The sequence below is a fragment of the Musca autumnalis genome, unplaced genomic scaffold, assembly GCF_047663935.1.
Source record: "Musca autumnalis isolate F117 unplaced genomic scaffold, ASM4766393v1 scaffold_2, whole genome shotgun sequence".
Lineage (NCBI taxonomy): Eukaryota > Metazoa > Arthropoda > Insecta > Diptera > Muscidae > Musca > Musca autumnalis.
In genome coordinates this window covers 33,609,385-33,635,248 of record NW_027411755.1, presented here as the reverse complement: position 1 = coordinate 33,635,248, position 25,864 = coordinate 33,609,385, and the positions used below count along the sequence as shown (strand labels likewise).

At 36.2% G+C, this 25,864-nt stretch overlaps 1 protein-coding gene and 1 non-coding gene across 2 annotated transcripts in view; one reads left to right on the top strand and one right to left on the bottom strand.

Moving 5' to 3' along the window:
- The window catches only part of rk (G-protein coupled receptor rickets), a 244,405-nt gene that overhangs the window by 90,492 nt on the left and 128,049 nt on the right, over window positions 1–25,864 (bottom strand). The window lies entirely within an intron of this gene.
- TRNAL-CAA (transfer RNA leucine (anticodon CAA)) lies at window positions 23,784–23,914 on the top strand. Its single transcript has 2 exons — window positions 23,784–23,821; window positions 23,870–23,914. It is a non-coding gene; the product is annotated as a tRNA-Leu (tRNA).

The following is a 25,864-nucleotide window of genomic DNA, read 5'->3' as shown; positions in this document are numbered from 1 at the left end:
CATTCGCTACCTCCATTACGACGGTAAAAGTTTTTTCAGGGGCAGGTCCATATTTCTTGGGAAAACATCCCGAAAGGTGTAAAAAGCCCTATGTCACCATATGTGACTCTCGCACTGTTCTACCGATTTGGTGCAACATTTGGTCTTCGTCATATTTTATCCAAACTTAGTTTCATGGGGCAATACCTGTCCCCAACTTCCGGTACTTCTCTTCAATATCTAAAAAATGTCACTAAAATCTTAGGACGATATCACTTGAATGGTGCAACCAATTTGGTCCAAACTTTGGATCTCCTAATATTTTGTCAAAATTTAGTTTAACTTCTAAACTGGCCCATATCGGTCCTCCCTAAGGGTACCTCCCCCGCAAAAGTTCAACATTTGTGTTAATTCCTAATCCACATTTTTGTCAGCAAGTTCAAATGCTGAAAAAGGGCCACAAAATTCTGAAGAGACGCTAAATACATTCTATCTGTCCGTAGATGAAAGTTTCAATTCACGTTGGCTGAGGGTATACCTCTGTCGGCAAAGCCGACTGACACTTTTTTACTTGTTAAGACGGATTTTCATAAACATTTCATCTATCGGTTCAATCAATTCCAGTGCTTTAATGTTTAGTATAATTTAATACTTCTTGTACACTTATTGTACGATTACGATTTACAGTGAAACTGACAAATAAGTAATAAATCAGAATTACACCTCTATTTATTAGCCCAATACCAAATTTATTGCACTTTAGTACTTTTCATACACAAATTATATAATTCCAGCTTCATTCCTACACCCAACACCAAATTTCTGCTTTATCCTTTTATGCAATACAGAATTGGTACTAAATTTGGTATTTATAATGGGTTCAAAATTCCAATATCCACACTATGTCCCAACTCCCATACTCATTTGCAGCCCTCTATGTTCCCCCAAGACCAATTAAAGTGGTATTTAGTACATATCTCCTCTCTAAATATCAAATTTCACAATTTCCATCTCTACGTCTTTACGCAAAAACAATTTGGACCAAATTATGTGCCTTTTAGTACTTGTAGTACATATAAGCACTAATTTCAGGAATCTTCTTTTTATCTCCATTCTACATACCAACAGTAAACTTAATACCAAAATGTATAATCCCAGTTTTAGCAAATACCAAATTTTGTACCATTTAGCGCTTTTCGTACGCACATTAATTCTAATTTTCACCAAAATCCTATTTGTACCATTTATTACTTTTCGTAAAATAAGTAATGAATTGTTAAACAAATAAATTAAAAATACTCAAACTCATTCTTCAACTCCAACAGATATCTTAATAAAAAAATTCAGGATTCCAGCTACTTCCGTTCACCCAAGTAAAGTGTATCACATTTAGATTTACCCCATGTTTTTGTAAAAAAAAGTATGTTATCACACGAATTGTCAATTTTTTTAGATCGATTTACTCGCCTTAGGGCAAATGTGGAACGCTGATGTTTTGAATGAGGAATTCTTAACTATACACACAGAGAAGAGATATTGTTGGAACAATCATATTCTAAGAACAAAATAGTGTATTTTAAAAATCTGAAAATATATATTGTTGTTTCAACCATATATTTTTTATTAGGAAACATGATGACACAAAATATATTGTTGGGCCAATAATATATATTTTAAGAATTTTTAAAATACACTATTTTGTTCTTTGAATATGATTGTTCCAACAATATTTTTTCTCTGCGTGTATATAGAACGTGTCTACGACAAATTAGATCTGTATGTCATCTAGGGTCTGAGCTATGGATGCCCAAATTATTACGAATGTAAACGAACGAACAAAAAATAGTTACCAAAACAGGGGGTTAGTACTTTTCGCACAGAATTTTCAAATTGCATCTCTATCTCAATCCTACACTCCAACAGTAATCTTAATTTTAAATTTCAGAATTCTGACTCTATCAGTTCAACCAAATCCAAATATAGTACCATTTAGTACTTTTCGTACAAAAATAAAAAAAACAATATCAATCATACATTCCAACAGTTATCTTTGATCAAAATTTGATCATTAGTACGAATTTCCAAAACTATCTCAATCCTCCACTCCAAGATTAATCTTAATTCCAAATTTAAGGATTCCAGCTCTAGCCGTTCAACCAAATCCAAATTGTACCAAATTTAGTACTTTTCGCACGAACTTCTAAAAGTTCTAAAAGTACCTCCATATCTAAATCCTTCCAATGTTTATTTCAAATTTCAGGATTCTAGCTCTATCCGTTCAACAAATACAAATGGTAAAAAATTTAGTACTTATTAATACTTTTTGTATTTTCATATTTCAATCCTTCACTCCAACAGTAATTTCAATTCCAAATTTCAAGATTGCAACCCTATCCGTTCACCCAAATCCAAATTGTACCAAATTTAGTACCATTTAGTACTTTTCGTACCCATAAGTGTGAATATCCAAAACTACCTCTATCCTATAATCCAACAGTAATCTTATGTCCTTACTTTTGAATTCCACCTCTATCCATTCAACCAAATCCTAGTTGTACTAAATTTAGTACCATTTAGTACTTTAGATTTAGTACTTCATCAACACCACTTCCCAACCTTAATTTCCATACGAAATTCCATGATTCTAGCGATATCTGTTGAAAATTTTGTAAATTTTAGTACTTTTGGTACACTTAGAGGTCGTATTTCCAAAATCCCCTTGGTACATATTTTTATACCCTCAGCCTTTAGGCTAAGGAGGGTATATACACTTTGATACGATGAAAATGTGCCTCATCGAAATAATGGTTTTAGACCCAAAGTATGTTTGGACCAAATGTGTTTCAGACAATTTGGTGTCGATCTAGCCATGCCCGTCCGTCCGTCTGTCTGTCTGTCCTGCTGGCTGGAGCGCACGATAACTCTTGAACGGATGAACCGATTCGGTCCAAATTTTAGCTTTCGTAATATTTTGTCCAAACTTAGTTTAAGTTCGAAGATGAGCTACATCGGTCCACTCCTTCCGGTACCTCCCCCACAAAAGTTCGAAAATGTTCGGAAAGTTTGTGCGCACGATAACTCTTGAAGGGAGTGACCGATTTGGTCCATACTTTGTATAGCGTAAACTTTCTACCAGAGTAATATGAAGTTCCAATATAGGCTCAATCGGTCAACTCCTTCAGGTACCTCCCACACAAAATTTCGGAAAAGTTCAGTTTAGGGCCATCTCTCGAATCACTTTGATTTTTGTTTTAGCAGCTTGTATTCACTGCCCTCCATACGACAGTACATGTTTCATCAGGGACAAGTCCATACTTCCTGAGAAAATAGCATGAAAGTTACAAAATCCCTATGACACCGTGTGAGGTGGTTGGAGCGCAAAATAACTCTCGTACGGATCTGCCGATTCGGTCCAAAATATGGCCTTAGTAGTATTTTGTCCAAACATACTTTAAGGTTGAAGAAAAGCCATATCGGTCCACTCCTTCGGGTACCTCCCCCACAAAAGTTCAAAAATGTTCGGAAAAATTGTTCGTACGGTAACTCTTGAAGGGAGTGGCCGAATTGGTCTATACTTTACACATCCTAATATATCTACCAGATATAGATCAGGTTAAAATATGGACTATATTTGTCCACTCCATCCGGTACCTCCCACACAAAATTTCGAATAAGTTCACTTTAAGACCTTATATCGAATCACTTTGATTTTTGTTGAAGCAACTTTCATTCGCTGCCTCAATTACGATGGTAAAAGTTTTTTTAGGGGCGAGTCCATACTTCTTGATCAAACAGCCCGAAGAGTGTAAAAACCCCCTATGGCACCATATGTTGTGGCTGGAGATCCACTTCCATAACGGTCAATGTCGATCCATTCATTTTTGTATCATCTCCGCAAAACTTTTGATATTTAATCCTAATCAACATTTTTGTCGGTTCAAACGCCCAAAATTGTTAAAACACAGGCTGAGGGTATATCTCTGTCGGCAAAGTCGACTGATACTTTTTTACTTGTTAACTCTCCATCAGTTACCCTCATTCCAAATTTCAGAATTCTACCTCTTCCCGTTTACCTAATACCAAGGGTACCATATTTAGTACATTTTAGTACTTTTCGTACACTTCTAGGTCGTATTTTCAAAAAACCAGCCTTATCTCACCCCTACATACCAACAGCAAGCTACACCCAAAATTTCAACTTTCTAGCTTCAGCGGTTTCGTCTGGGCGCTGATGAATCAGTCAGTCAGTAAATACCTCGCCTCACTGCTCTTTTATATAAATAGATTTATTGTTGTTGGCTCGGCCTTTTTTGTTCGCCATGAAAGGAATTATTTATTAAAGCTCGAGGTCACATACTTCATAGGTAAATATAATCAAGATTTAATGTATTTAAAAAAGTAGGGATGGTCGGGTCTTTTGGCCAGAATAAGGTCGGAGACACAACCATATATATATATGACATTGGGGAGGTACCTCTTCTCTTTCCAAACTTTCTCTGAAATTTTCTAGAAAATCGTTTTGGAGATATAACATATTCAAAACAAGTGAGAAAAGGATATAGTCGGTACGGGGCCGACTATGTGATACCCTACACCACTACCTCTGTGCATAATCTTTTCACTCGAAAACATTTCTTTTAGGGAGATACGAAAGTTTTTACCTATCTGGTTTTTATACCAAATTACTTATGGCGAACTGAACCAAAATATTTTATAATATTTAATTTTATATTTGACTACTATCGACATAATCAACATAAATATGATTCTATCTCTGTGAGAAAATTTCGTGATGATCCGATCAAACTTCCGACCTGTAGTGTGATTGCAGAAAAAGTGGAAAAAGGGATGCATTAACGACCATTGCGATATCTCTATTATTTGACCACATACGCCAAGCTACTTTGCATGACTTTATAGGTGGGATTTTCTACTTTCTTAGCCAGGCTTTGCTTTTAGATGGTCCCAAACCAAAGGTGTGATATTCGTCATTATATTTAAATTCGCAAAAATGAAAAGTTGGGTTCTATTATAGCGTTATCTTCGTTGTTTGACCACCTACGACAACCTACGTTACATCGTTGTAAAGGTTATATTTTCTACTTTCCTTGCCAGGTTTTGCTTTTATATACCCCTTATAAACGCTGAGATATTTGCTTTGGAATAAAATGTTGACTTTTTCTCCAAATAATTTTTTGCTCATTACGACCCCTAAATATTATCCGACCATCACCAAAATCAATAGGCTTCTCCCCTGTGAGACCCCCATTAACCCTCAAAATTTCGTGACGATCCGATCAAAATTGAGACCTGTAGCGCGATTTCCAATAAATGGATAAATGGGATGTATTACCGACTATTGCGATATCTCCGTTATTTAGTCACCTACGCCGACCTAGTTTGCATCATTGTAACGATGGAATATTCTACTTTCATCGTCAGGTTTTGCTTTTGGTATACCCCAACAGAAGCTGAGATATTCGCTTTGGAAAAAAACGTTGACTTTTTATCCACATAAGTTTTTTGCCCATCGCGACCACTAAATATTATCCGACCATCACCAAATGAATAGGCTTCTTCCCCTCCGGGACCCCCATCAACATCCAAAATTTCGTGATGATCCGATCAAAATTGCGACCTGTAGCGTGATGACAAGGCTTAGATGGACAGACGGACGGACACACATAGCCGGATCGGCTCAGCTCGTCGGGACATTCATTTTGGTATATATAAGTATGGGTTTACGACCATTACTTCGATGCGTTACAAGCTTTTTGGCCAAAACCAACTTATAATACCCTTCCCACATAGTGGTGTAGGGTATGAAGAGGGCGTTACGTTCGTAAGTTTTGCAAATATAGCGTTTAAAAAAATAGGGCTTTATAGATGTTCAATTATTCATTGTCGCCTAACTATGTCAGGAATTACACGGGGAGATCCGATCAAAAAATTGGCCGTGTCATAAAAAGGGACAGGGACTATATGTACATTAGGGATATAACTTTTTGCACTTTTTTGCAGATATCGAAAATACCACCACATAGCCGTGTAGAGCATGAAAAACTATATATTAAAAACAATCTGTAACTTTCGCGAATTCGTTGCAAATGACCCCAAATTCTCTTGTCCGATAGGTACAAAAAATATAAACATAAAATTCACGAGTTTATAAAGAAAAACCAAAAATTGCAATAGTGTCAAAAGTTCCTAATATGCTCCGAAATGGCGCGATTTGAGATCAAATTGGTCCAGAACGCTTTGATAATGATTTGAAATTAGATTACAAAAAAATAAAAATTTTAATGAAAAGCAAATATGTTGTTATAACAGATAAAATTAAAAAAATGCATTTCTGAACTTCAATGAATTTGGTGCGGAAACTTTTTTCGCGATAGAGAAAAAATTACACCGTATTTCATAATAGTTTTCCATGCTCTACACGGCTATGTGGTGGTATTTTTTTGCTTATAGCCCTAATGAACATATTTTATCATTTCCTTCGTGGAGCTTTTCTATCCAATGAGAATCTGAAATACCAACCCAGCAAAATTTGAAGGAAGGGGTTCCATGCGATGACGTGATTTCATGGCATCTTTAGCATTGGTTCAAACGAAGTCGTGAAAGATCCGATCTTTTGATCAGCATTTGAACCCATGCAAAGGAATTAGTGAAAGATCCAATCTTGCATGTCAAAGCATTGGTGTAAATGACATGCTTTGGATCCAAAAATGAATAGCATCTTTTGGGGTCCACGCTCATATAAAATTCATCGATGAACATGCTAAAAAGATGACATGCCAGCTCACTTGCACCCATGATTGAATGGTCCTTTAAGAGACTTCTCATAGAGCGGTAACTAAAAATTACAGATATTCGGGTATATATAATGAGGCCATCACCTTCAAAATACAGAAAATCGGGAGGTACCGTTCTATGGGGGCTATATCAAAACGTAAACCGATATAGCCCATTTTCAATACCAAACATCCTAGGAGTAATAGAAACTTCTGTACCAAATTACAAAGCTCCATCTTAAAAATTGCGAGCTGTATCTCCATTCCAACAGACGGAAATGGCTAGTTCGACATAGAATTTTATGTCCATCAAAAATAAATTTATTTCGATGTGTTACAATCGGAATGACAAAAGTAATTATACCCTCCATATTATGGTATACAAATTTCAAGAAAATAGAAGAGTACAATGCCAGCAAAACCAATCGTAAAGACATCGTAACGAAATCGGAACAAAATTCGGGCTCTACGTCCGATGTCGGATCCGAAATCGTAACGATATCTTAACGAGACTTGCATGAAGTGGTTGACGTAATTTCGGAACGTAATGTCAGAGCGAAATCGGATCGATTTCGGTCCGATTTTGGTACGAAATCTGAAGAAAATTCTTAGCAAATTCGGAAGGGAAAATTATTTCCGACATCCCCTCCGATATTGGAATGAAATCGGTACATCCCCTCCGAAAAATAGTTTAGAAATCGGAACGAAATTTGAACGATTTTACTTCGGAAATAGTTCAGACGTGTCGGACATTCGACATTTGGTTTGCTGGGATCATTGTTAAAACTGATTTTAAATATTCCATCGCGGAAATTGAATCCAAGCTAACTGTTTTTTTTTTTTTATATTTTTATATTAAATAGCTGATAAAACAACAACAAAATACAAAAAAAGTTTTTTTCAAATTTGACAATTATTAAACAACCCAGCAAACCCGGAATGAAATTTGGTATGAAGTGTTTGACAAAATTTCGGAATGAAATGTCGGAGAGAAATCGGATAGATGTCGGTATGATTTCGCAACGAAATCGGAAGAAAAGCCTTGGAAAACTCGGAAGGAGTATTTACTTTCGGCATGCGCTCCGAAATCAGAATGAAATCGGTACAAAAGCTCAACGATTCCACCTCCAAAAAATCGTGTAGAAATCCGAACGAAATCTGAACGATTTTGGTTTGTTGGGAAGTAATGTGTATTTCTTTGCATATAGGTTTTATAGAACCTGTGGAACCGCTAGTCAAAAAAAAGTCTTAAAATATAGTAAAATGCTTTGCTGATAGCAGCATCACCAAAGCAAAACATAAAGGAAATCAAAAACCACATTTTGAAAAAATTCCGATTTCACTCAGAAATCCCCGTATATTCGCCCTTTTTTGTTCGCCATTAAAAGAAGTATTTATTAAAGCTCGAGGTCAACTACTTCATACGTAAATATAATCTAGATTTAATGTATTTAAAAAAGTGGGCGTGGTCGGTTCTTTTGGTCAAAATAAGGTCGGAGATACAACCACATTGCCTCGCAAATTACATAAATTACAAATATTAACATATTAAAATATAAGACATTGGGTACCTCTTTTCATTATGTTATGGCCTTTTTTGGACATTTGAACTTGCGGACGAAAATATGGATCAGGATTAAAGTTCAAAAGTGTTGCAGAGGATGTACTTAAAGGAATGAACCGACAACAACGAAAAGCATCGTTATAAATTTTCAAAGGATCTTTGAACAGACCTTAAACTGCACTTAGACACAAATGTTAAACTTTTGTGGAGGAGCTCCCTAAGGTACCTCCATTATAGAAGTTAAACTAAATTTGGACAAAATATTAGAAGATTCAAAGTTGGAGGAAATTTGTTTAAGAGATATCGTACATACCATTTAAGTGACATTTTTAAATATTCGTTGGAAGTACTGGAAGTTGTGGGTCGGTATTGCCTATCTTCGAACTGAAAATATGACAAAACATGAGGAAGGCCAAATTTTGGACCAAATCGGTTAGTTCGAGAGTTATCGTACTCTCCAGCCACTACATATGGTACCATAGGGTTTTTTACACCTTTCGGGCTGTTTTCTCAAGAAGTATGGACTTGCCCCTGAAATAACTTTTACCTTCGTAATTGAGGCAGCGAAAGCAAGCTGCTTCAAAAAAATCAAAGTGATTCGAGAGTAGGTCTTAAAGTGAACTTATCCGTAATTTTGTGTGATAGCTACCCGAAGGAGTAGGACAAACATAGTCCATATTCGAACTTGATATATATCTGGTAGATATATTAATTCAAGATTCAAGAGTTATCGTGCGAACAATTTTTCCGAACATTTTTGAACTTTTGTGGGGGAGGTACCTGAAGTAGTGGACCGATATGGCTTGTGATGGAACTTAAACTATGTTTGGACAAATTATTACGAAGGCCAAATTTTGGACCAAATCGGTTGATCCGTTCGAAAGTTGTTTTGGGCTCCAACCACTACACACGGTGTCATAGGGTTTTTTGCATCTTTCAGGCTATTTTTAGGAAGTATGGACTTGCCCTTATTGAGACATGTACCGTCGTAGGCGGGGCAGTGAATATAAGTTGCTACAACAAAAATCAAAGAGATTCGAGAACAGGTCCTAAACTGAACTTTTCCGAAATTTTGGGAGGTACCTGAAGGTAGAAATTTCACGATGTGCAAAGTATGGACCTAATCGGTTACTACCTTCAAGAGTTATAGTGCGCACAAATTTTCCGAACATTTCCGAACTTTTGTGGGGGAGGTACCGGAAGGAGTGGACGGATATAACCCATCTTCGAACTTAAACTACGTTTGGACAAAATATTACGAAAGCCAAATTTTGGATCGAATCGGTTGACCCGTTCGAAAGTTATCGTGCGCTCCAGCCAGACGGACAGACAGACGGACGGACATTGCTCAATCGACTCCAAATTGTCTGTAACACATTTCGTCCAAACTTACTTGGGGTCTTAAACCATTATTTCGATGAGGCACATTTTGCCCGTATGAAAGTGTATATACCCTCGTTAGCATAAATGCTCAGGGTATAAAAATAGGGCTTTATAGAGTTCCATTATTCATTGTCGCCTACGGGGAGATCCGATCAAAAAAATTGACCGTGTCATAAAAAGGGGAAGGGACTATATGGACATAGAACCAAGAAATAATGTTTTTTCGAAAAAAATAATGTTTTTTTCTGCATTCCGCAGTAAAATTCTCCTATTTCAATGACCAAAAAAATTAACTTTAAAATACTTACAAAATGTACAAAAACAAACAGAACGATAAATGGAGCATAATAGAAAAGCCACAGTTAGTAAATGGGTTAAATGGATGGTTTATTTCATTTCAATTGTTTATGTTCATGAGATTTGCTGACGTTACTATAAGTGATAATGATGATGGCAAAGATGAGGATTGTAAAGTTGTAAATACTATTTCAAAAGATGTGAAATTTATGAGGTGCGTATTGAAAAATAACACAAAAAGGACTAAAAGAAGAGTTCATCTTCCCCCTTCCTAAAAAAAATAAGTCACTATTCAGCAATAAACTAATGCAACAACAAATCATTTGGTGGCGTAAAAAAGAGGTCAAACTAGTTTAGAAAAAAATAGTGGTGACGAAGTAACACAAAAACAACAACACTTTTTATTTATGAGAATTTGCGAAGCTCTTTAAAAACGAATTGTAAATGAGATGAAAAACAAACTCTGAAATGCAGCAAATAATCGATGGTGGTGGGTTGGCTTAATGGAGATTACTTTTTTTTTGGTTTTAAAACCTGCATTCATAAATTTTACTTAAAACAACATTAGACTTCACCTTAATTTCGTGCTCATGTTTTGACTTGATTTTGTGTGTTTGAAGAAAATCTTTTATGGCTTAGAAGGAGACATTAATCACTCAAAAATGTAACCAAAGTAATTGCCACTTATGTTGAAAATGTGGCAAATCTTGTGGCAAATATTTAAATTTTAAAAGAGGAGCTTTGGATGGGAGTGATTGGATTTTTCTTCAATTTATTCAATATATTTTTTAATTTTTCTACAGAAAATTAGCAACATTGGTTTCATGTTTGGTACAGATTACACATGATGATACATCCCTATGTGGAGTTTTGAGAGTTATATCCACTTTATCCAATCTTGGCAGATATTTTGGGTTCACAGTCGCTTAAAGATCTCGACATGAATCATCTGCTTTGAGATCAATAAAAATTTTGGAAACAATATCACCCTAGCAGAATAAATCAGTAATCTTTGCTTTAGGAACAATGTTCATAATATGCATTAACCTGAACATTGGCAGCACTTTTTAAACACTATTCATAACATCGATGAATTATTTTTTCCATGCAGTATTATAGCATTTTAGGTTTCCCAAAGACAATAACTTTTACCGACCCAAATCTTAAAGTATTCTAAAAAGTTTTCCTAACAAACATCCCCCTTACATTCCCTTTCACAATATCATTCTCACTTCCCTTAATACCTACTTAATGTCAAACAAAATTCATAACTCATTAGGAAGACAAAGATCTATTACCTCAAAACTTTGATATTGTTTTCTAACCGCAAAGTGCAAATTGCAACAAAAGTGACTCATGTTTTGTTGTGCTAAACGCCGCACCATCAAACTGTTTGTCTTTAGTGGCAGTTATAGGCCAGTTTTTATTTCAGTTTGTCTGCCTCAGCATTTGAACATCAACGCGGTGGTGTCTGTCTCAACATACAATCCATCCATCCATTCATCCACTTATCTCTAACATTTGTCTTTTTTCGCCTTTTTGTCATTCTTCGCAAAAGTACGAAAATGAACAGCAACAACCGAATGTACGTTAATCAATGTTTCAAGGCAAAATGTACAGCGGCACACATATGTAGACTGACTATGCGACGCGTAACGCAACGTGATTGTTATGCTGAACGTCAACGTTTATGTATTGTGCGTACGCAGTCAGTCTCACTAATGTTGCGTACATTCGCAGACATGTTTTCAGTATCGCAATATCAAGCTACACCATTTCAAGAAACATGGGGACATTGTCCCCTTTGAGGCCTCCTAAAAATCTATAAAAAATCCACGCCCATTGTCCCCTTTGAGGCCTCCTAAAAATCTTTAAAAAAAATCCACGCGCATTGTCCCCTTTGAGGCCTCCTAAAAATCTTTAAAAAAAATCCACGCGCATTGTCCCCTTTGAGGCCTCCTAAAAATCTTTAAAAAAATCTAAGTTCATTGTCCCCTTTGAGAGCTTTGAAAAATCTTTAAAAAATCCACGGCCATTATCTCCTTTGAAAAATCCAGCCCATTGTCCCCTTTAAATCCACACCTATTTCCCCCAAAAAATCCACACCTATTTTCCCTATTTGAGGCCTTTGAAAAATCTTGAAAAAATCCTCGCATATTTTCCTCTTTGAGGCCCTTGAAAAATCTTTAAATGTCCACGCCTATTGTCCCCTTTGAGACCTTTGAAAATCTTTAAAAAATCCAAGTCTATTGTCCCCTTTGAGACCTTTGAAAATCTTTAAAAAATCCACGTCTATTGTCCCCTTTGAGACCTTTGAAAATCTTTAAAAAATCCACGTCTGTTGTCCCCTTTGAGGCCTTTGAAACGTCTTTAAAAAAGTCCACGCCTATTGTCCCCTTTGAAAAATCTTGAAAAAATTCACGCATATTTTCCCCTTTGAGGCCCTTCAAAAATCTTTAAATATCCACGCCTTTAAGGCCCTTGAAAAATCTTTAAATATCCACGCCTTTAAGGCCCTTGAAAATCTTTAAATATCCACGCCTATTGTCCCCTTTGAGACCATTGAAAAGTCTTTAAAAAATCCACGTATATTGTCCCCTTTAAAGGCCTTTGAAAATCCACGCCTATTGTCCCCTTTGAGGCCTTTGAAAAAATCTTTAAAAAATCTACGTCTATTGTCCCCTTTGAGACCTTTGTAAAATCGTTAAAAAATCCAAGCCAATTCTCCCATTCGAGGCATTTGAAAAATCTTTAAAAAAATCCCGCCTATTTTCTCCTTTATGCCATTGAAAAGTCTTTACAAAATCCACTCCTATTGTCACCTTTGGGGCCTTTGAAAAATCCTTAAAAAATCCAAGCCCATTGTTTGAAAAATTTTAAAAAAATCCAAGCCTATAATCCCCTTTAAGGTCATTGAAATATCTTTAAAAAATCCACGCCTATTGCCTACTTTGAGGCCTTTGAAAAATCTTTAAAAAATCCAAGTCTATTGTCCCCTTTGAGACCTTTAAAAATCTTTAAAAAATCCACGTCTATTGTCCCCTTTGAGACCTTTGAAAATCTTTAAAAAATCCACGTCTATTGTCCCTTTGAGACCTTTGAAAATCTTTAAAAAATCCACGTCTATTGTTCCCTTTGAGACCTTTGAGAATCTTTAAAAAATCCACGTCTGTTGTCCCCTTTGAGGCCTTTGAAACGTCTTTAAAAAAGTCCACGCCTATTGTCCCCTTTGAAAAATCTTGAAAAAATTCACGCATATTTTCCCCTTTGAGGCCCTTCAAAAATCTTTAAATATCCTCGCCTATTGTCCCCTTTGAGACCATTGAAAAGTCTTTAAAAAATCCACGTATATTGTCCCCTTTAAAGGCCTTTGAAAAATCTTTAAAAAATCCACGCCGATTGTCCACCTTGAGGTCTCTGAAACGTCTTTAAAAATCCACGCCTATTGTCCCCTTTGAGGCCTTTGAAAAAATCTTTAAAAAATCTACGTCTATTGTCCCCTTTGAGACCTTTGTAAAATCGTTAAAAAATCCAAGCCAATTCTCCCATTCGAGGCATTTGAAAAATCTTTAAAAAAATCCCGCCTATTTTCTCCTTTATGCCATTGAAAAGTCTTTACAAAACCCACTCCTATTGTCACCTTTGGGGCCTTTGAAAAATCCTTAAAAAATCCAAGCCCATTGTTTGAAAAATTTAAAAAAAAAAACCAAGCCCATGGTATAAGTAAAGAGGTAGATTTAAATGAAAAAAATCTATAAAACCCTTGTTTTTCCTGAATTCCTAAAACATCAAAGTTGGTAAACACAAAGCAACAAGTGGGTTTGTTTACAATACCAATTTTGAGCATTTTATAAAAAACACGAAAAATGAATGAAGGGCCAAGCTTTCTCCACATAATCGAGTTTCGGATATGATAAAATGTTTGTTTCAATGATAAGCTGTCAAATTTCTTCCATACAAATGTTCTAAAAACTATTTTAAAAACCATTGAATTCGATTGCTTTTAAAATTGTTTGGCATATTATTCAAACAGCACACACACATACAAAGATTGTGTATATTGTTTTGACGTTTTAGGAATAGTCGAAAGAAAAAATTTAAATTGACAGGAAGCTTTGGCTAACCTTTCTTATTAAACCATGACCAAGCCTATAATCCCCTTTAAGGTCTTTGAAATATCTTTAAAAAATTCACGCCTATTGCCCACTTTGAGGCCTTTGAAAAATCTTTAAAAAATCCACACCCATTGCCCCCTTTGAGGCCTTTGAAAAATCTTCAAAAAATCCACGCCTATTGCCCCCTTTGAGGCCTCTGAAAAATCTTTAAGAAATCCACGCCTTTCATCGCCTTTTGTCGCCTCCTAAAAATCTTTAAGAAATCCACGCCTTTCCTCGCCTTTTGTCGCCTCCTAAAAATCTTTAAGAAATCCACGCCTTCCTCGCCTTTTGTCGCCTCCTAAAAATCTTTAAGAAATCCACGCCTTTTGTCGCCTCCTAAAAATCTTTAAGAAATCCACGCCTTTTGTCGCCTCCTAAAAATCTTTAAGAAATCCACGCCTTTTGTCGCCTCCTAAAAATCTTTAAGAAATCCACGCCTTTTGTCGCCTCCTAAAAATCTTTAAGAAATCCACGCCTTTTGTCGCCTCCTAAAAATCTTTAAGAAATCCACGCCTTTTGTCGCCTCCTAAAAATCTTTAAGAAATCCACGCCTTTCCTCGCCTTTTGTCGCCTCCTAAAAATCTTTAAGAAATCCACGCCTTTCCTCGCCTTTTGTCGCCTCCTAAAAATCTTTAAGAAATCCACGCCTTTCCTCGCCTTTTGTCGCCTCCTAAAAATCTTTAAGAAATCCACGCCTTTCCTCGCCTTTTGTCGCCTCCTAAAAATCTTTAAGAAATCCACGCCTTTCCTCGCCTTTTGTCGCCTCCTAAAAATCTTTAAGAAATCCACGCCTTTCCTCGCCTTTTGTCGCCTCCTAAAAATCTTTAAGAAATCCACGCCTTTCCTCGCCTTTTGTCGCCTCCTAAAAATCTTTAAGAAATCCACGCCTTTCCTCGCCTTTTGTCGCCTCCTAAAAATCTTTAAGAAATCCACGCCTTTCCTCGCCTTTTGTCGCCTCCTAAAAATCTTTAAGAAATCCACGCCTTTCCTCGCCTTTTGTCGCCTCCTAAAAATCTTTAAGAAATCCACGCCTTTTCTCGCCTTTTGTCGCCTCCTAAAAATCTTTAAGAAATCCACGCCTTTCCTCGCCTTTTGTCGCCTCCTAAAAATCTTTAAGAAATCCACGCCTTTCCTCGCCTTTTGTCGCCTCCTAAAAATCTTTAAGAAATCCACGCCTTTTGTCGCCTCCTAAAAATCTTTAAGAAATCCACGCCTTTTGTCGCCTCCTAAAAATCTTTAAGAAATCCACGCCTTTCCTCGCCTTTTGTCGCCTCCTAAAAATCTTTAAGAAATCCACGCCTTTTGTCGCCTCCTAAAAATCTTTAAGAAATCCACGCCTTTTGTCGCCTCCTAAAAATCTTTAAGAAATCCACGCCTTTCCTCGCCTTTTGTCGCCTCCTAAAAATCTTTAAGAAATCCACGCCTTTTGTCGCCTCCTAAAAATCTTTAAGAAATCCACGCCTTTTGTCGCCTCCTAAAAATCTTTAAGAAATCCACGCCTTTTGTCGCCTCCTAAAAATCTTTAAGAAATCCACGCCTTTTGTCGCCTCCTAAAAATCTTTAAGAAATCCACGCCTTTTGTCGCCTCCTAAAAATCTTTAAGAAATCCACGCCTTTCCTCGCCTTTTGTCGCCTCCTAAAAATCTTTAAGAAATCCACGCCTTTCCTCGCCTTTTGTCGCCTCCTAAAAATCTTTAAGAAATCCACGCCTTTCCTCGCCTTTTGTCGCCTCCTAAAAATCTTTAAGAAATCCACGCCTTTCCTCGCCTTTTGTCGCCTCCTAAAAATCTTTAAGAAATCCACGCCTTTCCTCGCCTTTTGTCGCCTCCTAAAAATCTTTAAGAAATCCACGCCTTTCCTCGCCTTTTGTCGCCTCCTAAAAATCTTTAAGAAATCCACGCCTTTCCTCGCCTTTTGTCGCCTCCTAAAAATCTTTAAGAAATCCACGCCTTTCCTCGCCTTTTGTCGCCTCCTAAAAATCTTTAAGAAATCCACGCCTTTCCTCGCCTTTTGTCGCCTCCTAAAAATCTTTAAGAAATCCACGCCTTTCCTCGCCTTTTGTCGCCTCCTAAAAATCTTTAAGAAATCCACGCCTTTCCTCGCCTTTTGTCGCCTCCTAAAAATCTTTAAGAAATCCACGCCTTTCCTCGCCTTTTGTCGCCTCCTAAAAATCTTTAAGAAATCCACGCCTTTCCTCGCCTTTTGTCGCCTCCTAAAAATCTTTAAGAAATCCACGCCTTTTGTCGCCTCCTAAAAATCTTTAAGAAATCCACGCCTTTTGTCGCCTCCTAAAAATCTTTAAGAAATCCACGCCTTTCCTCGCCTTTTGTCGCCTCCTAAAAATCTTTAAGAAATCCACGCCTTTCCTCGCCTTTTGTCGCCTCCTAAAAAACTTTAAGAAATCCACGCATTTCCTCGCATTTTGTCGCCTCCTAAAAATCTTTAAGAAATCCAAGTATTTCCTCGCCTTTTGTCGCCTACTAAAAATCTTTAAGAAATCCAAGCCTTTCCTCGCCTTTTGTCGCCTCCTAAAAATCTTTAAGAAATCCAAGCCTTTCCTCGCCTTTTGTCGCCTCCTAAAAATCTTTAAGAAATCCAAGCCTTTCCTCGCCTTTTGTTGCCTCCTAAAAATCTTTAAGAAATCCACGCCTTTTGTCGCCTCCTAAAAATCTTTAAGAAATCCACGCCTTTTGTCGCCTCCTAAAAATCTTTAAGAAATCCACGCCTTTTGTCGCCTCCTAAAAATCTTTAAGAAATCCACGCCTTTTGTCGCCTCCTAAAAATCTTTAAGAAATCCACGCCTTTTGTCGCCTCCTAAAAATCTTTAAAAAAATTCACGCCGATTGTCCCCTTTGACGCCTCTGAAAAATTTTCAAGAAATCCAAGCCTTTCCTCGCCTCCTAAAAATCTTTAAGAAATCCAGGCCTTTCCTCGCCTTTTGTCGCCTCCTAAAAATCTTTAAGAAATCCAAGCCATTCCTCGCCTTTTGTCGCCTCCTAAAAATCTTTAAAAAGTCCACGCCTCTTATCGCCTCTTATCGTTTAAAAGCCCACTCCTCTTATCCCCCTTGAGACCTCCTAAAAATCTTTTAAAAATCCACGCCGATTATTTCCTTTGAAGAATCCTAAAAAACCTTTAAAAAGTCCACGTCTCTTATCCCATTTGAGGCATCCTAAAAATCTTTAAAAAATCCAAGCCGATTGTTTCCTTTGAGACATCCTAAAAATCTTTAAAAAATCCACGCCGATTCTTTCCTTTGAGAAATCCTAAAAATATTTAAAAAATCCACGTCTCTTATCCCCTTTGAACCACCTAAAATTTTTTTAAAAAATCCACGCCGTTGTCCCTTAAAATTAAAAAAAAAAATCCACGACTAATGCCCCCTAAAAGTCTTTAAGAAATCCACGGCCATTGTCCCCTTTGAGGCCTCCTAAAAATCTTTAAAACAATTCATGCCGATTGTTTCCTTAAAAAGTCCACGCCTATTTTCCCCTTTGAGGCAACCTAAATTTCTTTAAAAAATCCACGCTTATTGTCCTCTTTGATACCACCTAAAAATCTTCAAAAAATCCAAGCCTCTTATCCCATTTGAGACGTCCTAAAAATATTTAAAAGTTGAAGTATCCTAAAAATCTTAAAAAATCTACGCCTATTGTCTCCTAAAAATTTATAAAAAATTCCACGACTATTGTCCCCTAAAAATCTATAAGAAATCCAGGGCCATTGTCCCATTTGAGGCCTCCTAAAAATCTAAAAAAATCCATGCCGATTGTTTCCTTAAAAAGTCCACGCCTACTTTCCCCTTTATGCCATTGAAAAGTCTTTACAAAATCCACTCCTATTGTCACCTTTGGGGCCTTTGAAAAATCCTTAAAAAATCCAAGCCCATTGTCCCCTTTGAGGCGTTTGAAAAATTAAAAAAAAAAATCCACGCCTATAATCCCCTTTAAAGTCTTTGAAATATCTTTAAAAATCCTCACTTATTTTTCCCCTTTGATGCTTTACAAAAATCCACTCATATTGTCCCTCTTGAGTCCTTTGAAAAATCTTTAAAAAATCCATGCCTATTGTCCCCTTTAAAGGCTTTTAAAAAGTCTTTAAAAAATCCATGCCTATTGTCCCCTTTAAAGGCTTTTGAAAATTCTTTAAAAAATCCATGCCTATTGTCCCCTTTAAAGGCTTTTGAAAAGTCTTTAAAAAATCCATGCCTATTGTCCCCTTTAAAGGCCTTTGAAAAATCTATAAAAAAAACCACGCCTATTGTCCCTTTGAGGCCTTTGAAAAATCTTTAAAAAAATCCACGCCGATTTTCTCCTTTGACGCCTCTGAAAAATCTTTAAGAAATCCACGCCTTACCTCGCCTTTTGTCGCCTCCTAAAAATTTTTAAGAAATCCACGCTTTTCTCGCCTTTTGTCGCCCCCTAAAAATCTTTAAGAAATCCAAGCCTTTCCTCACCATTTGTCTCCTCCTAAAAATCTTTAAAAATCCACGATTTCTCGCCTTTTGTCGCCTCCTAAAAATCATTAAAAAAATCCACGCCGATTGTCCCCTTTGACGCCTCTGAAAAATCTTTAAGAAATCCACGCCTTTCCTCGCCTTTTGTCGCCTCCTAAAAATCTTTAAGAAATCCACGCATTTTCTCGCCTTTTGTCGCCTCCTAAAAATCTTTAAGAAATCCAAGCCTTTCCTCGCCTTTTGTCGCCTCCTAAAAATCTTTAAAAAGTCCACGCCTCTTATCCCCTCTTATCGTTTAAAAGCCCACTCCTCTTATCCCTATTGTCTCCTAAAAATTTATTAAAAATTCCACGACTATTGTCCCCTAAAAATCTTTAATCCAAGCCAATTGTCCACTTTGTGGCCTTCTAAAAATCTTTAAAAAATCCAAGTAAATTGTCCCCTTTGAGGCTCCCTAAAAATCTATAAAAAATTCACAGCCATTGTCACCTTTGAAGCCTGCTATTTTTTAATTCCACGTCCATTGACCCCTTTGTGGCCTCCTAAAAATCTTTTAAAAATACACGCCGATTGTCCCCTTTGAAGCATCCTAAAAATCGTAAAAAAATTCTACGCATATTGTCCCCTAAAAATCTTTAAAAAAAAAATCCACGACTATTGTCCCCTAAAAATCGTTAATCCAAGCCAATTGTCCCCTTTGTGGCCTTCTAAAAGTCTTTAAAAAATCCACGCCAATTGTCCCTTTGAGGCCTCCCAAAAATCTTTAAAAAATCCAGGGCCACTATCCCCTTTGAGGCCTCCTAAAAATCTTTAAAAAACCGAAGGCGATTATCCCCTTTGAGGCCTCCTAAAAATCTTTAAAAAAATCCACGACCATTGTCCCGTTTGTGGCCTCCTAAAAATCTTTACAAAATCCAAGCCCATTGTCCCCTTTGAGGCCTCCTAAAAATCGTTAAAAAAATGCATGTCTTTTGCTTTGAGGCCTCCTAAAATTCGTTAAAAAATCCACGCCTATTGCTTTGGAGCCTCCTATAAATCGGCAAAAAACCCACTCCCATTGCTTTGAGGACTCCTAAAAATCTTTAAAAAAAAATCCACGCCCATTTGATGCCTTTGAAAAATCTATTGTCCCAAGGGCACTAACAGGTTGTATGTAACACTAATGGTTATGACTTTTTACAACCTCATATCCCTGTATCATATCGAGATGAATTCCTACGTAAGATTACATAAAATCTTAATTACAAGGTAATTCGGTGAAAAACTCTCACCATTAAAATTTTAATATATCAGAATTATGGGCAATTTTTGTAGTCACTATAGGCAGATATATACAGTAGAATCGCGATAATTCGTACCTCGATAATTCGTAATCTTCGATAATTCGTAACAAACTTACGGTCCCTTAAAAAACCCGCGATATTTCGTAAAAATTACAACCATTATGGTGCCCTCGATAATTCTTAAAATTTTTCATCTCAAAACATTTTTTACATACCAAAATCATAATCTACTTTGCGACAGAGATATACCCTCAGCCTGTGCGAATTGAAACTATAATCTACAGACAGATCGAACAACGGCTACTCAAAAAATAAATTCTTCAAGATATATGTAGTTTTTGATTGCTTAAGTCTGGAGTATTCCCCCATTGGCTCAACTTCATCAGTACTTTCTATTAAGAGAGTAATGTTTACAAAACACACTGACAGCCTGCGAAATTTACTGATCGCTACCAATATCAAGATTTCATCCCGGCGAAGGGAATTATCAATTGGCTTTTCAGTTTTTGAAATGATGATTTTTCTAGTGAAAACCTGAACTCTTTGAGATAGAGTGCTGAAATTTTGCACCCGAGGGTATTTTTTCCATAGGCAGGTCAAGTTCGAAGATGGACTATATCGGTCCACTCTTTGGTATAGCCCCCATATAACGGTAACTCAGGATTTGAGGTATTTTGACGTTCTTCGCCACATTTGCATACCGAATTAGCTATAATTTGACACTTAGAGTTCCTAGTGATCAACAAACTTATATCCCAAAGGATATGACCATGTTTTGGTATAGTCCCCATATAACGGTACCTCCCGATTTTCGGTATTTTGAGAATTTTAGCCACAATTTTTAACCGAACTATCTGCAATCTGACATTTGAGGTTCTCAGTGGTCATGAAACATCTCCACGAAACATCGTCAACATAGGTCCATGTTTTGGTATAGCCCCCATATAACGGTACCTCCAGATTTTCGGTGTTTTGAGAATTTTAGCAACAATTTTTAACCGAACTAGCTGTGATTTGCCATTTGAGGTTCTCAGTGGTCATGAAATATCTCCACCAAACATCGTCAACATAGGTCCATGTTTTGGTATAGACCCCATATAACGGTACCTCCAGATTTTCGGTATTTTGAGAATTTTAGCTACAATTTTTAACCGAACTATCTGCAATCTGACATTTGAGGTTCTCAGTGGTCATGAAACATCGTCAACATAGGTCCATGTTTTGGTATAGCCCCCATATATCGGTACCTCCAGATTTTCGGTATTTTGAGAATTTTAGCTACATTTGTTAACCGAACTAGCTGTAATTTGCCATTTGAGGTTCACAGTGGTCATGAAATATCTCCACCAAACATCGTCAACATAGGTCCATGTTTTGGTATAGCCCCCATATAACGGTACCTCCAGATTTTCGGTATTTTGAGAATTTTAGCCACAATTTTTAACCGAACTAGCTGTAATTTGCCATTTGAGGTTCTCAGTGGTCATGAAATATCTCCACCAAACATCGTCAACATAGGTCCATGTTTTGGTATAGCCCCCATATAACGGTACCTCCAGATTTTCGGTGTTTTGAGAATTTTAGCTAAAATTTTTAACCGAACTAGCTGTAATTTGCCATTTGAGGTTCTCAGTGGTCATAAAACATCTCCAACGAAACATCGTCAACATAGGCTCATGTTTTGGTATAGCCCCCATATAACGGTATCTCCCGATTTTCGGTATTTTGAGAATTTTAGCTACAATTTTTAACCGAAATGCCATTTTTCGGTTTGGCGATTATTTCAATTGTCTTAAAAATCGACTTTTTCATAACTGTAGAAAATCGATTATAAGCGACTATTCGCCGATTTTCGAGTTTTCTTTTGAAACTGTAAAACCGCCAAGTCAACAATCTATTGGCAAACTCGAAAATCGATATTTTAGTGGACCGGGACTAACATTTTTGACCAAGAAACTTTCATAATTTTAAATTTTGTTTAGATTCTAACGCGTTGTGGATTGGATTATTGCTTTAAATACATACATATGTAAAATGCAATTCTAAAACCCAGATAGCATTTAGAAGACTGTTTTTTCAAAAATCACATTGAGGAGTCTTTTTAGAGTCCTTTTGGTGATCAAAAATTGATTAAGTCGCTTGTGTGATCAGAAAGGGACTCGAAAGTGACTCCCTGTAATGATTAAAAAGAGTTCAATTTAAAATACAACAACAAATGTGTAGCAATCACAAATAAATCATTGAGGTGTTTAAAATGTGACAATTTTTTGTTATTTATTGTCACATTTTGATCATCTGGAAGATTGAAAAATGCTTAATCAAAAAAGGGTCATACAGGTGTTTGAAAAGTGATTATAATTATGTATACTCTGATCATATTTTGAACAGTTAGGTGATAAAAAACTGATTGCTTTGTTTTATTTTTATTTGGTTGTAAATAAAAAATAAAATTCTCATATACACTTTCTACAAAATTTTGATATAAATGTAACGTATAATATTAAAGGTACAGACAAACACAACACAACAGGTTTTGCCAAGTGAAATGAAGAAGCAGTATACTAACCACCAAGCAACATAAAGGATAATTAAAAGACATAACAAAGCAGAAAAGACTATAAAGCAAAGGAAAGAAACAAAGAAGAATAAAAAGAAATTTTTTTTAATTTATTTCGTCTAACAAAAAGACTCATAAATGACTCCCTAAAGCAGCGTCGCCCAACAGAATACCATCAAACGGAAGGAAATGTTTATGTATAGGCAAAAAAAACAACAACCACATGATGTTTATCAGTCGTGTTTTGCTCACGTACTCTGTGAATAAGGGAGAATGGCAAAAGCAAAACAACTCAGTGGGCGCCCGCAGTATACAGATGGGCGACCCTGCCCTAAAGACTCATAAATGATTATAAACATGACTCTAAAAAGACTCGAAAAAGGGTCCGAAATTAATCAACAAAACACCAATAAATGATTGAAATACGACTCGAAAAAGACTCATTTGTGATTTGTTTAGAAGAGTCGCCTGAGGTTATGTTTTCCTACCGACAAAGGAGTCATTTATGATCAGAAAATGAGCTCATATTCTAGCTTTTTAATCGTGCAGTCGGATCAAAAAAGACTCGAATTTGATTAAAATTTTCAAAAAATGCTGACTGGGAATTTATTTTTTGTTTTATTTGGTCAAAAGAAACAGAAACTATTTTCGTACATTTTCGGAAACAGCTGACTTTCTTGTATGTTCTTACGAAATGTTCGATAACATTTTGCAATTTTTCTTGCTTGAGAGAGTAAAGTTCAATGAGAGAAGTAGTTGGAACTTGCTAAATAATTATTGCTGGGAAAGTTATCGTACAGGCCTTATATCTTCACCAATTAAATGAAAACCCCTAAAATGGAATCCAACGGATCTCATTGAGAGAAGCCATCCATCACCACACTTCATTAAACTTCCGCTCAATTCAATTGTTTTTAAACAATCATGCACACGATTAAAAATGTTTAATTTAAAAATGCCTACTACATTGTAGTAACTACAATAAATTTTTATAATACCACCCCTCTTCATTATCATCATGGAGCAGCGACTGAATTCCCACACGAAAATCTGTGGGTAACAATACAACAAAAACAACAACAGCGTACTCATCCACGAGCTTCGTTGGACATTCAAAAACAATTCCATTCGGTTAGTTGTTCATTCTATTGTATTTTAATATTGTTGTTGTAGTTTTTTTTATTTTCTTCTTTTAATACGCTTGCCAGACTAAAAATAGATTTGTGTGTGAATGCTAGTGATTAACGTAAACTCATTCAGCACAGCAAAGCAATGGAGCTCAGTTTGAATGTTGTGCACCAAACAGATAACATGTCAGGATGGCCGAGCGGTCTAAGGCGCCAGACTCAAGTGTAACAACTTGTTCTGTTCACGAGACAGAATTGTGTAAATGTGAGACTTCTGGTCCTCTCTGAGGGCGTGGGTTCAAATCCCACTCCTGACAAAAACATTTTTTATTTTTTTTTTTATTTTTTTATATTTTCATTTTAAGGCGATTTTTCAAAAATATAAACCTGCATTTTTTAGAGATTTTTAATGGTCACAATGGGGGCAATAGAGACGTGGATTTTTTAAGATGTTCAAAGGCAAAGGGTAGAAAACGCGTGCATTTGTTAAAGATTTTTTAAAAGCCTCAAGGGGTAGAATTGGCGTTGATTTTTGAAAGACTTTTCAAAGGCCTCAAAGGGAAGAATTGGCGTTGATTTTTGAAAGATTTTTCAAAGGCCTCAAAGGGAAGAATTGGCGTGGGTTTTTGAAAGATTTTTCAAAGGCCTCAAAGGGTAGAATTGGCGCGGATTTTTGAAAGATTTTTCGAAGGCCTCAATGGGTAGAATTGGCGTGGATTTTTGAAAAAAATTTCAAAGGCCTCAAAGGCGTGAATTTGTTAAAGTTTTTTTCAAAGACCTCAAAGGGTAAAATAGGCGTGGGTTTTGTAAAGATTTTTCAAAGGCCTCAAAGGTGGCAATAGGCGTGGATTATTTAAAGATTTTTCAAAGGCCTCAAAGGTGACAATAGGCGTGGATTATTTAAAGATTTTTCAAAGGCCTCAAAGGTGACAATAGGCGTGGATTATTTAAAGATTTTTCAAAGGTGGCAATAGGCGTGGAGTTTTTAAAGATTTTTCAAAGGTGGCAATAGGCGTGGATTTTTTAAAGATTTTTCAAAGGTGGCAATAGGCGTGGATTTTTTAAAGATTTTTCAAAGGTGGCAATAGGCGTGGATTTTTTAAAGATTTTTCAAAGGTGGCAATACACGCAGAGAAAAAAATATGTTTGATCCAACAATATTCCAAGAGCAAAATATGTATTGTTAACATATTGTTGGATTCCTCATGTAGTATTATAAATCCAAAAATAGTTTGTGTCAACTGAACAATATTTCTCTCTTTTCTTCGAAAATTTGTTTCTCTTCTCTCGCTATTCGATGCCGTGTTGAAAAAACAATTTTGGTGAGTTGTGGTGTGTTTGTATGACATGCTGCCTTTACCTTTGTTTTTGTGTGTATGTACTTGTGAGACTCTTGTTTTTATTTGTTTCTGTTTTGTTTCATTCTTCTTTCCTTTTCATGTTTGTTATGGTGTTTAATTATTCCTTATGTTGTGGTGGGTTCTTGTGGCTTTTTGTTTGTCTTTGTTGTCAGCCAATGCAGCAAACCATGTATTGTGTTCATCAATGATTGCAATATTATACGCGACATTTATATGCGAAAAGTGTATATGAGAAGTATATGCACTCAAATCAAAAATTTCTGGGCTGGTTTTCTGTATTGAAAATACTTTTTGTAAACAAAATTAGATTATGATAGTTCCTACAATCGGTATTGTTAACGATTTTAACAATATTGCGGAAATTCGAAAGTTGTTTTTGTTTTCTATGTTTGGAACAAAAGATGGTATTTTTGGATTTGGATTACAATGTTTGAACAAAACAAATACATTTTTGGAACCAAAACATATATTTTTGTTCCAACAAAAGCGAAAAATATTTTTTCTCTGCGTGTAGGCGTGGATTTCTTAAAGATTTTTCAAAGGTGGCAATAGGCGTGGATTTTTTAAAGATTTTTCAAAGACCTCAAAGTTGGCAATAGGCGTGGATTTTTTAAAGATTTTTCAAAGACCTCAAAGTTGGCAATAGGCGTGGATTTTTTAAAGACTTTTCAAAGACCTCAAAGTTGGCAATAGGCGTGGATTTTTTAAAGATTTTTCAAAGACCTCAAAGTTGGCAATAGGCGTGGATTTTTTAAAGATTTTTCAAAGACCTCAAAGTTGGCAATAGGCGTGGATTTTTTAAAGATTTTTCAAAGACCTCAAAGTTGGCAATAGGCGTGGATTTCTTAAAGATTTTTCAAAGGTGGCAATAGGCGTGGATTTTTTAAAGATTTTTCAAAGACCTCA